We start from the raw sequence: 12,482 nt of genomic DNA on the forward strand, positions 1-12,482 counted from the left end.
TGTGATATAAATTTGGTCCCCCAAGGCGATTTTTATTGTTATTTCTATTGGTGTTGTTAATGAGAGAAATTTCTGTGAGCTATTAGAAAAAAAATGTGGATATCAATATCTAATCAAAAAGAAGGACAAAATAATGGATAATTAGAGAATATATATAACCAGTAAGTTAAAAATATACTCACATGCTAAGGAAGCACAGTGGTGGAAGTTTTGCTCATCATAAAGCTTTAACAGTGAGTAGAAGGTATCTTGGTGTCTTGGGTGTGGGAAGATATGCTAACAACCAGTGATAGATCCGTTGTAAAATTTGGAACTGTTCCTTTGGTATTAAATTTCACTTAAGACCTGTGCTTCTGGACAGGATGGAGTAACAGGAACTGGATTTACTCTCCTGGCTTAAACTGCTAAAAGTAAAAAAATATATATATATTAAACAATACTTTTAGACATTGAACAACAAACAGCACAAGACAACGGTTGTATAAAGCTGTTAATTATAATGATAACCCATAAAAACCAGTGGCATAATGTTTTGTGTAATACAGTTAAATGTTGGTGTTTGAACAAGTCCCTGGTCACCTGTGAAAAATAAAGGTGGATTCTCTTTTCATATTTATTAACAAAATGAATTTCATAGGGATGCAGTATTTAAATATGTTAAAATACTACAATTACTAGAAGAAAACATTTTTGTTTTATTTAATAAAAGTTAATTTTTAAAATTTTTTATATTTTTATGTGTTGCATTTATTGCTTTAAGATTATACAAATATGTTTTGATATAATTTAATACATGCAGCATCAACTAGAGTATTCAGTACACAGAGTATTCAATGGGTATAGGCTTAGTAGTGGGACCAAATTAGCCCTAGACTAAATTGTTTCACTTGCAGCCTAATAAGGCTTACAAGGAAGCCTCAAAATGATCAAACTATTTCTTAACTACCTCTTTGAGCAAAGTTACAAATATTTACAAAAATACAAATACGCCCTGCAACCAGTAAAGTAAAATTCACAATATCTGACATGCAATCTAGAATTACTAGGGATGCAAAGACGAAGGAAAATATAACCCATAACAAGGAGAAAAATTAATTAATGAAAACAGACTGAAAAAGGGTACAATCAGTAAACAAAGACATTCAAACAGTTATTATAACTAATTTTCATAGGTTCAAAAAGTTTAAAGGAAAGCGTCAACATCTTAAATAGACATACAGAGGATATAAAAATAACCCAAATTGAGTTCCTAGAGATGAAAAATATAGTTTCTGAGATGAAAAATAAACTGGATGGGATTAAAAGAGATGAGGCAATGCAGAAGCAAAGATTGACCTCCCTGCAAAAGCAAAATTTTGTTATTATAATCTGTCCCACTGAGTAGTCCAAATATAAAGTCTGAAAAGCAAAATGCCTGCTTGGTCATCTTTTTCCATTTCAAGTTTGGTTTACCCTTTCTGGTTTGTGCTTCCAAAAATAATTAAAGTATAAAATTATGAAAATTGTATTCAATGGTATTAAAATTAAGCATCTATCCATTTTATGGATTGCCCTGCATAATGCAAATATCTAAAATCTAAATATTATGTGTATATAAACATATATGTATACGTACATATATGGATATATATCTCACTAGCAGAATGAAAAGAAAATATGAAAGTACAACACAAGTTGTGGAGGAATATAGTAAAGGAAAGTAAAATGATAGTATTTTTGTTTTTAGATATAGTTGCCCTACGCAGTGGAAAAAGGATATACGGATTAGCATATTTTATTTTCTGAGAAGCATGAATCAATTTAAAAGATGAATTTAAAGAATCATTAATTTAAATACATAATCAGTCTTCAATTTTTTTGTTACTGACAACATCCCCTTTAAGATTTTCAAAATGCTGAAAGGTGGGATTCCAAGATTTTTAGTTGCTATAGAAGCAATTATTAGCAAATCCTTTCTTCTAATCTCATTACAGAAAATAGTGCCCTTTGTGCCCAGAGAACTCCCATTAGAACAGATAGCTAGTGGGAAGCAGCCACATAGCACAAGGAGATCAGCTGGGTGCTTTGTGACCACCTAGAGGGGTGGGATAGGGAGGGTGGGAGGGAGGGAGACGCAAGAGGGAAGTGATATGGGAACATGTGTATATGTATAACTGATTCACTTTGTTATAAAGCAGAAACTAACACACCACTGTAAAGCAAGTATACTCCAATAAAGATGTTAAAAAAAAAAAAAAAAGGAACTGCATTTCGGAGCAGCTCAGAACATAGGGTGTACCACTCTGGAGCTATCCGACATTTCCTGTGTCTGATTAAATATTGTGTATATATGCTATGTATTTATATCTCCATCTAAATATACATCTGTATCTCCTAAAATACTCTCTCACATATAATGAAGTCACAGTTTCCAGATAGTTGTTCTGGTAGTCATTAGACAAAATATAGTCTCATTTATTTAAAAAATGTGAAATGAGAGAAATGTATGAAAAACTTGATCCATCTTCTGACTGAATTTGTGGTATTGGTACCTTCAGAAGAGGAAATAATTAATTTATTGTAAATTATTTTATTCCTCATTTATTAGAGAGGAAATTTATAAACTGAAACTGTTAGGGCTTAAAGGGTTTTTTTCCAGAAGATAATATCTGTGGTTCTCACCTTACACTGAGCAGTATATCACTAGTAAACAATCAGACAAATAGGTACATTATTAAGTTATTTTATTTTCACCTGGCTTTTTAATACTATCATCTGATATACATCATATTAATTGACACTGCAATTTCTTCCTTGATTTGTATATTTTTTTCTACAAACACTTTGCATTCCAACTTCCACGTATCTGATTTACTCATCCCTGTGATGGTCTTCATCTTCAGACATCTTGCTGTCTGGGCTGTTCAACCCTGTGACAGTAAAAGCACACTCACTAGGGACTAGGAGTTTGAGAAGGACTTAGAAAATTGTTTGGAACCTGAAAAAAAGGGCTCCAGAATATGAAAACAAATCTGCAAAATGGAGATCAAAACTTGTGTAATTAATATTTTCAACTAATATTACTACAACAGCAATGTTACTCAGCTTTCATATAGTTATCTCTAAATTATATTGGATATGTGACTTGGGCACATTTTAATGCATTTGATAACATTTAGGGTAAAGCTTCTAAAAGGGCAATTGCCTAGGACTGAGGAAGGTTTAAAAATGGCCCTGCACAGAATGAACTAGAAGTGACTTCAATGGGAGGCTGAGGCAGAGATGCTGGACCCGGAGAGTGACAGAGCAGGCGTACATTGGAGAGAGCTTTCCTATATAGGAGAGCCAAGAATGTGTTACTTATTGAGGGGGGAGCATGAAGGTAGTGGACCCTATAATGAGAATCCTAGAATTGCTCCTAGATTTCTAACTTGGATAAATGACAGGACGGTACTCTTTGGTGAATACTAAAGGAACAGCAACAGCAGCAAAAGTCTAAGAATGGAACTTTAACATATCACAATGCCACCTTTAAAGTAAATTTGGCATTCTTCCCTTTTTGAATGAATGAAAATACATTAATTAAAGACATACACGGGCTTCCCTGGTGGCGCAGTGGTTGAGAGTCCGCCTGCCGATGCAAGGGACACGGGTTCGTGCCCCGGTTTGGGAAGATCCCACATGCCGCGGAGCGGCTGGGTCCGTGCGCCATGGCCGCTGAGCCTGTGCATCCGGAGCCTGTGCTCCGCAACGGGAGAGGCCACAGCAGTGAGAAGCCCGCGTACCACACACACACAAAAAAGACATACACATTCACACACCTGCTAATATCTGCTCTTCTGCAATCGTGTTTTCTGTATAGTGTCTAAATATCTCTTCCAGTTGAAGTAGTGCTTAAACACTTCAATATGCCTCTTTTCAGCCAAAAAGAAAAACTGTCTATGACTGTTTCAACATATTTTAAATATATGTATAATCATTGCCAACTTGTCTGCTTTGCAGATTCTAGTTTCCTATACAATATTTAATATCTCCCTTTATTGAAAATGTCATTGCTCAGTATTATGATTGTTTTTCATTTTGATTATATGTCTGAATATTAGAATTATTGATTAATCTCTTTATTAATGGAATAATCTCAGCACAATGTTCAATACACTTCTTCTCTACCATTATTATATGTTATTTTAAAGATTTTCCATACAGTTACTTTAAATGGGATTTTCAGATTTTTCAGGCTTTTTGAAGTCAGTAGGATAGGCTCCAGTGAGTAAAAGAAATGCTGAAGAACAACAATATGAATTAAACAAATTTAAGTAGTTAAGAAAGCACTAATCTAGTCATTGGGAAATGTATACTAATATTTACATAGTATGTATATATAAATCAATAGTTTCTAAATAAGATAATCTACTGAACAAAATATCTTAAAATATGAATGAAAAGATGTTGTAAAATCTCTATATGATTAAAGTACAAAAATTTTTATAAGCTTGGAAGATAAATAATAAGTGCATTTTTGTCTGGGAGACAAGTTGTTATCTGGGAAACCTCAAGACATTTTGTAGATTATTGAAATCACTTTACTATCAATCTTGAGCATTTCTCCTATCAACTCTATAATTAGTATTGGAAATTACCATGATGACTCTATTTCACTATCAGGAACATTGAAGAAACTATTTAAAGTGCTAAACATTGGTTTTAACAAATAAAAAACAATTCATCTGAAGAAGATGTTACAATGAGCTGAGGAATTAAAAGATCTCAAAGTAGAGAAATTTCACTGACTGCAGTATAAACAACTTGAGGGTAGAGAGTGTCTGTTTTTCCTGTTTGCCCTCCAAATTTGGGAACAGTTTTATATGCACGGTGCAGGGTAATAAGCAAATGTTTAACAAATGAAAAGTACTGAATTCATTACCTTGTGGTACAAATTAGGATTTCTTTTGTACTGTAACTAGAAGATTTTAACTTCAGCATTATGAATTATTAATGTCTTTATCTGATTCCCAGTTCTGTGTCAACCAAACTTATTTGAGTGATAATTAGAGGACTTCATGTTTATCCTATCTTCTAGGATTTCACTTTTGCATATCTGTTAATTCATAATTTTGACATTTTTATAGCACAACCAAAGACTATAAAAACACATAGAGCAAGCACTTGCCAAAGAACTCTAAATAAAACACATCTCAGATATGAAATTAGATCCATGCTTGGTTCTACTTCTAAGTGCTTCATCTAAAGAGAGACGTGCAACACTGCTGCATGAATTAATCACCTAGGGTGACTTTTAAACCTACCAACAGCTGGCCCCTCTATCATATCTGATTTTATTCAATAGTCTAAGTGATAATAATTTCTGGATCAAGAACTTTATTTTACTGGTTGTAAAGGTGGGCACATGCACACGCACACAATCCCCAGTGCTTTTAAAAATTGTGGGACAGAATTAATCATAACTATTGAGTTTAAATGCCATTTATCAACTTATTAAAGTGCAAGCATGCAGGGAAAATAAGCTAAAGACAAGACTTTCGTTTTTCAATTTATTTTTTAAAAGTCTTGTAGAAATCTTTATGAAATTAACACAAAATGGTGGTACCAAAAATCTTTTTGCTTTGTTTATTCCCTAGTCTGTGGCAATGTAAAGAGTGGAAGTTAACCTGGAATTTAAGTTAAGGAAAGCTATATTGTATTAAGTTTAACCAAAATTCTCTAACTTGCCATATTTTTTCAAATAAATAAACTTTCTATTCTCTTCCCTCTCTCCTCATCTCCCTTAAGGTATGTCAACTCTAACCCCGCCCCCCCATACACACACCTTGTTGCCTCTGATATTATCTCCTCTACTAGAGGCGCTTTTGTACTTATTGCTACACGATAGTTCAACAATAAAATGTGATAAATGCAGGCAAAGGTGTTTCAAGAAAGAAGGTAAATGTCCTTACACGTTTTCAACATAGAAACAAAAAGTTTACAAAACAGCAAAATTAAAAAAAAATAGTTATAGATAAAGTTTGCAGATAATGTTGTCATCCCTCTTAAAAGAAGAGGGATAAGGCACAGAAGAAATGTAGTGTTGAGGACAATGAAAATCAGCAGTTATTGAAATCTATTTATGCTGCATTCAATGGATTTAGAAGACAGAGGCTTGAGTGCTGTCGTTATTACTTGTTTGCCATTTGATGGTGGGCAAAATATTTAATTTCATTGGGTTTCTCTTTCTATGCCTCTAAAATGTGGATTCCCAGGCTAAGAAAATATTTCACATCTTTTCTAGGTCTAAAAGTCACAGACCTTAGTGTACCCTTTCTAAAGGCCACATTTTCACAAAAGATAGCATTCTTGTAAAACACCTTTATAGAAAGAAAAAGCTATAGTTAGAAAGCCCACTCAGTGTCCAGGGTTTTCTGAAGTCGTACTGCTGTTTGTAACCAGGTGTAGGCCAGTAGGACAACACATTTGCTTTAATAACTGTCCAGATTTCTTGGAGTTAAAGATAAGTGTTTCATTATTCTAAGTGTTGACCTAAGAAATTATTGAAAATAAGAATTGTTCTAATTTACTTCTTGAATTGCCCAGTTCTTACATGGCCTGACACGAAAGGCGATTTAAAAGATTGCATTTAAGTTTGGACATATAGCCTTCATCCTGCTGTTTCATCACAGACCTCTTACAAGATAAACACGTGCAACCATTTTGAGTTTCTGAATGGGAGTGCTCCTTATAGTATTTTCCCCTAATAAATTTCTTGCCAACTTACTCCAATTTGAATGCAGGTAGAAATGTATAAATTTCTCCAAGAACTTATTTTTATTTTTATGAATCTTACTGATTTTGTGTTAATACCGAGGACTTTATCAAATTCATAGACATTTGATAGAATAAAAAGCAAAAGCATAATTCGGAAAAATCCAAAAACCTCAAATAGAAAATAAGATGCTATGTTGTTAGTAACAGAAATTAGCACAAATAGACTGAAAAACTGACCACCATTGTAAACTGAGCTTTTAACTATGGCAGTCGCCAGGAAAAGGAGGGTTACTCCTCTTTTTTTTGCCTTCTTTTAACAATCTCGAAAATTAAAGAAAGATTGAAATGACAATAAAAATAATTTATTTCCCAAACCATTTGAGAGTAGTTGCTAACACAATGCAATGTCTCCCCCAAATCCTCTAGTATTTCCTACAAACACATATCCAAATATAATCATGAAAATAAGGAAATTAACACTGACACATGACACCAGAGCTACTAATCCTCAGACCCCTTTCAAGTTTTGTCAATTATCCCCATCATGTCCTTCATAATAAAAGGATCAGCCCAGTGTCACATGTTGCATCTAGTTGTCCTGTCTCTTTAGTTTTTTAATCTGGAAAATTTTCTCAGGCTTCCCTTGAATCTCATGAACTAGAAAGTTTTAAAGAATATGGATCAGTTATTTTGTAGGATTTAGCTGTTTGTATTTGTCTCATGATTATTCAGGATATGTGTAGTTGGCAGGAATAACACAGTGGTGAAGCTCTGTTCTTCTCACTGCTTCCTATCAAACAATTTTGGCAAACTTTTAACCTGTAACCTTACTGGAATATCATGTGACTCATTTGATTAAGGTGTATCACCCAGTCTTCTCCATTGTAAAGTTATTTTTTTCTCCTTCATTATTAATAATTTTTGTGGTAAGGCACTTTGTAATTATGTAAATATCCTGTTCCTCATCAAACATAATTTACTCAATTTAATTATTTAAATCAGTATGAACTCATAGACTCCTATTTTATTCAATTGAGTATAATACATTTCTGCCATTATTTATTTTGAGGCTGAGATTGTTCAAGATTTGTCCAGTGGAAACCCCTTCAGTTTGGCTTCTATATCCTTTGATGTTTCCCAATTATTCTGTGATAACTCCCTTCTTTTTTTTTTAACATCTTTATTGGAGTATACTTGTTTTACAATGGTGTGTTAGTTTCTGCTTTATAACAAAGTGAATCAGTTATACATGTATCCTCATATCTCTTCCATCTTGCATCGCTCTCCTTCCCACCATCCCAATCCCACCCCTCTAGGTCACAAAGCACCAAACTGATCTCCCTGTGCTATGCGGCTGCTTCCCACTAGCTATCTATTTTACGTTTGCTAGTGTATATATGTCCATGCCACTCTCTCACTTTGTCACAGCTTATCCTTCCCCCTCCCCATATCCTTAAGTCCATTCTCTAGTAGGTCTGTGTCTTTATTCCCGTCTTACCCCTAGGTTCTTCATGACTTTTTTTTTTTTTAGATTCCATATATATGTGTTAGCATACGGTATTTGTCTTTCTCTTTCTGACTTACTTCACTCTGTATGACAGACTCTAGGTCCATCCACCTCACTACAAATAACTCAATTTCGCTTCTTTTTATGGCTGATCCCTTACTTCTTGAAACAATAATATGTTCTAGGGTCATCTTATATTTTCCCTGTAGCGGTTCTAGAATCAGCCATTTCTCCAAAGACCTTTAGTTCCTTCAGTTGGAGAGCTGTATTTAGAAACCAAGATCTGGACACTAGGTGTATTCATTGCTCTTGGGAAGCAGTGGTCCCAGGTACTCTCAATAGGCAGAGCTAGGGGATTTATGTACATATATACATACACACATATGAAAACACATATTCATAACCATTTACACATATTCACAAACACATTCATAAACATATGCATACATATAGTCTATGTTTTTTCTATAATGTCTCTATATTGAAAATCATGTGTTCACATTAACATCCTCCATTCCCTTTCAACACCCTTTCATTCTAGTTTTTGCCCTTTTCATATTTTAACTCCCTCCACAGATATTAAAATAACACTGATTACCATATTCTTAATATCCTTAATTATTTGATCAATCTTCCTGTATTTAAGTAAATTCTTGTAGCTGCCACTTTCCCACCCACACATTTTCTCCACCTGGCACGGGTTAGGACAATCTGTACACAGTGGTTGCCAAGGCCACTTCCTCATGTGGATGCCCTTTCACACGAATCAGACTTCAGCAGTCAACTCCAGGCTCCCTTATGCAGACATCCTCTCCCCTTTCTCAGACTCTGAGACCCAATGCCAAGTCATTTGGTCCCTTGAATGCCCACCTCCCCCATGCTGACAAAGGGTTATTTTACCTCACTTAATGGACTAATTTGTTCAAGAAGGGAAGGGATCACAACACTATAAAGCAGTTATACTCCAATAAAGATATAAAAAAAAAGGGAAGGGACAAGGAAGGGGATGAAGAAAGGGAGGTGGACAGGGATGAACAGGTATCTTTCCTTTCTAAACAATATTTGAAGAGGCCCTTCATTTAGAAGTTGCAAAGACATTATGAAGTAGCAGCTGAAGAACTGAAACAATGACATATTTACACATCTGTATCCCTACATCTATGACACACAATGTACACCTAATTTTATAGCAACCAAAATATAATTTAACAAAACTTATGATGCTTAGCCATACACTTTAATACTCAGCAACTTAAAAAAATGTGCAGTGCCATTTGGCTGTTAACTATCATCCATTTATATGAATGGATGTGTAAAACTCCTAGCCAAGAGTGCTTGGGATAGCGTCTCTACTGATCCTTACTGGATCCTCTTCTTCTTTTGTCACTCTTTTCAGTCATTTGTTGATTCTCGATTGTATCTCATTGGTGACTTGCATGACCATTGGTAATCATATCTGGGCAAATACCCCAGCTTGGTGTCTCTCAAAGGGCTGACTGAAAACCACCTGCAACAGAATCAACTGTAGTACTAGATAAAATTCAGGTCCACAGGCCCTGTTCTGATTTCCTGCTCAGAAGCTCTTTAGAGAGTAATGAGTATTTGGAAAATACCTTAGCTAATTCTCACACATTAACACTGAAACCATGGTGGAGTTTGCATGTCTACAATTCCTCAAAGTTCACGGTTTAAAACACATAGGTCTCACCAACTACAGTTCTTTTATTTTAGCTTCATCAATTCACATTTGTTATTTAACCAACTTGGAAATTGCCAGATGTGTGAATAGCCGCCAAAGTAAAATGTATCTATCTTTTGCAAAAATGTCTTCTACCAAATGTCTCTACAAAATGAAATGTAAATACCTTCTAAGATCTTGCTTGGAGGAACCTTACAGATTTTTTAAATCTTCCAGGTTTTAGGGAATAGCAAGTGCAAAGGCCCTGATGTTGGGAAAGACACTGCAGAAAGAAAATCTGGATGTGTGTGTGAGAGAAGAGTAGTAGTAAACGAGCTTGGAGAGTAGGGCAGAAGAAATACTGAATAAAGCATGTGGGACAGGTAAAAAGTTTAATTTTTATTCTAAAGTGATGGGAACAGGTTTTGGGAAATAATGTGATATGATTCATGTTTTTTTGTGATTATTCTGGCTCTTGTATTGGTTATAGACTATAAGGATTGGGGCAAGAGGGGAGGAAGCAAGGAGGTTGTGGAAGAGGCTGCCTATTGCATTAGATGAGGCAAGCAATGATGGCTTGGAGTAAGTAAAGACGGCAAGAGTAAGGTGAGAGGTAGGTGGATTCAGGATGTATTTTCAAGTTAGACTGGCAAGAATTTCTGATGGACTGGACACAGGAATTGTGGGAAAGTGAGAGTTCAAGGATGAATCTAACATTTTTGGCCTGAGCAACTGGATGAGTTATGGAGCCAGGAAAAACGGGAGTGCAATGGATGGATCAAAGCAAAATATTTAGTTTTATTTGCTAAGTTTGAAATGTCTATTATGCATAGATTGGAGATATTTAGTGGGAAATTGGAATTAGGAGTCTGGAGGTTAGGTGAGTGCTTAGGGCTAGAAGTACGAATTGGGGAATCATAAGTCATCTTCCCATTCAAGTAATGGGACTAGATTAAAACTCATGAGTAGTTAAGGTAGATGGAGAGTGAAGGGGGCCAGGAATGAGCCTTAGGGCATTCTAAAAGACATTGAGGGATGGGAGGCATCACCAAGGGAGACTGCCAAGGAATGGTGAGTGAGGAGGGGAGAAATCTAGGAGAGGATGGTGTCCTGGTAGCCACTGAAACAAAATATTCATTCTGAAAATGATGAGGTTCATTTCCCAAAGTTTCTTGAATTGATGATCATTTGAAACTTGGTATTTTAAAAAGAGCTTTAGCAAACAGAAAAGAGAATAATTTTCTATCATGAGTGATTGATTGCAGTAGCATGGGGAATGGAAAAGTTGTGAAAAGGGAATCAAGAATCTATGTAAAAGACAATTTTAAACAAAAGTATTCATTTAAAAAACAAGTACACAATATTTAGACATTATATTTTGTCTTTGTGTCAACAGCAGCTACAGCATGCTGTAAGTGAAAGATGAAGGATTACAGTTTAATATCAAATCAGGGAAAAAGGTGAAATAGTTGAATTCTTTGTAGATTTTTAATAGATTTCAAACCTCTATTGGTTTTGAAGAATGCCATATTTCAAACATACTTTTCTAAATAATCATAACAATTTTAGAATCAGAATAAACCTTATATAACCTTATATAAAACTTATTTAAATGCACATATAGTTCATTTTTACGGGTAAAACTAGGACTCTGGTCTTCTGATTACCAGTACTATTTCTTATTGCAACACACTGTTTAAATGTATAGATGATTGAAAAAAAGAGCATACCAGTGATCTCTTAAATGTTTTACAAAATATTAAGTAATTACAATTAGGGGAAATAAAGCTCATGAGGATTAAATTACAGGAAGAGTTTATAAGAGGGCAAACAAGTAGGAGATGTTTTTCCACACAGATAAATATGAGGTTTTAGTAGAAAATGACCAAAACTGCATTTATAAGGTCATGATACTAGCTAAATGAAATAAAGACAACCATCATGTAAATAACATATAATTTTGAAGGTGAATTTTGAATATGGAGACTGGTACAGATTAACATCTGATTATAATAAAAATCAGACAGGCAGGGTAACAAGGTCTTCTTCATCCAATCACAGCTTATCAGGAATAAGGGAACCTCTTGATACTTTGGTATGTGCCATTTTAGGACAATGAACTTGGTACAAAGTGAACACCTGATACAAGAAATAGTTTAGAAACATAAATATGATTCAAGAAATTCATGGATGGTGAAAGCTATGTTGCATTATTTCAAAAAGTTTTAGACAAGAAATATGCTGTCATTGGAATTGGTGTTTCTCAATAAGTAATGCATCGTTTCTTCCTGTCCACTTTCGAGATTTTTTTTGTCTCTACTTTTCAGAAGTTTCGTTGTAACGCGTCTTGGCAAGGATATCTTTACGTTTTTCCTCTTTGGGTTTGTTCAGATTCTTGAATTTGTGTTTATGTGTTCTAAAAAATTGGGAACTTTTTAGCCATGATTTCTTTGAATACTTTGTCAGTCCTACTTGCCCTGTTTTCATTCTGGAACTTTGATGATATGAATGTTAGTGCTTTTGTTACTGTTTACAGGTTCTTGAGATCCTGTTCTTTCT

The 12,482-nt window shown here is 34.6% G+C and overlaps 1 long non-coding RNA gene across 1 annotated transcript in view; it reads right to left on the reverse strand.

The window, feature by feature from the left end:
* The window catches only part of LOC308619364, a 36,533-nt gene that overhangs the window by 5,959 nt on the left and 18,092 nt on the right, over nt 1–12,482 (reverse strand). The window contains exon 2 of the long non-coding RNA XR_014016162.1: nt 183–404. This is a non-coding gene — a long non-coding RNA (uncharacterized lncRNA). The remainder of the gene's footprint in view (nt 1–182; nt 405–12,482) is intronic.

The sequence above is a fragment of the Mesoplodon bidens genome (assembly GCF_964165515.1).
Source record: "Mesoplodon bidens genome assembly, chromosome: 6".
Taxonomy (NCBI): Eukaryota; Metazoa; Chordata; class Mammalia; order Artiodactyla; family Ziphiidae; genus Mesoplodon; species Mesoplodon bidens.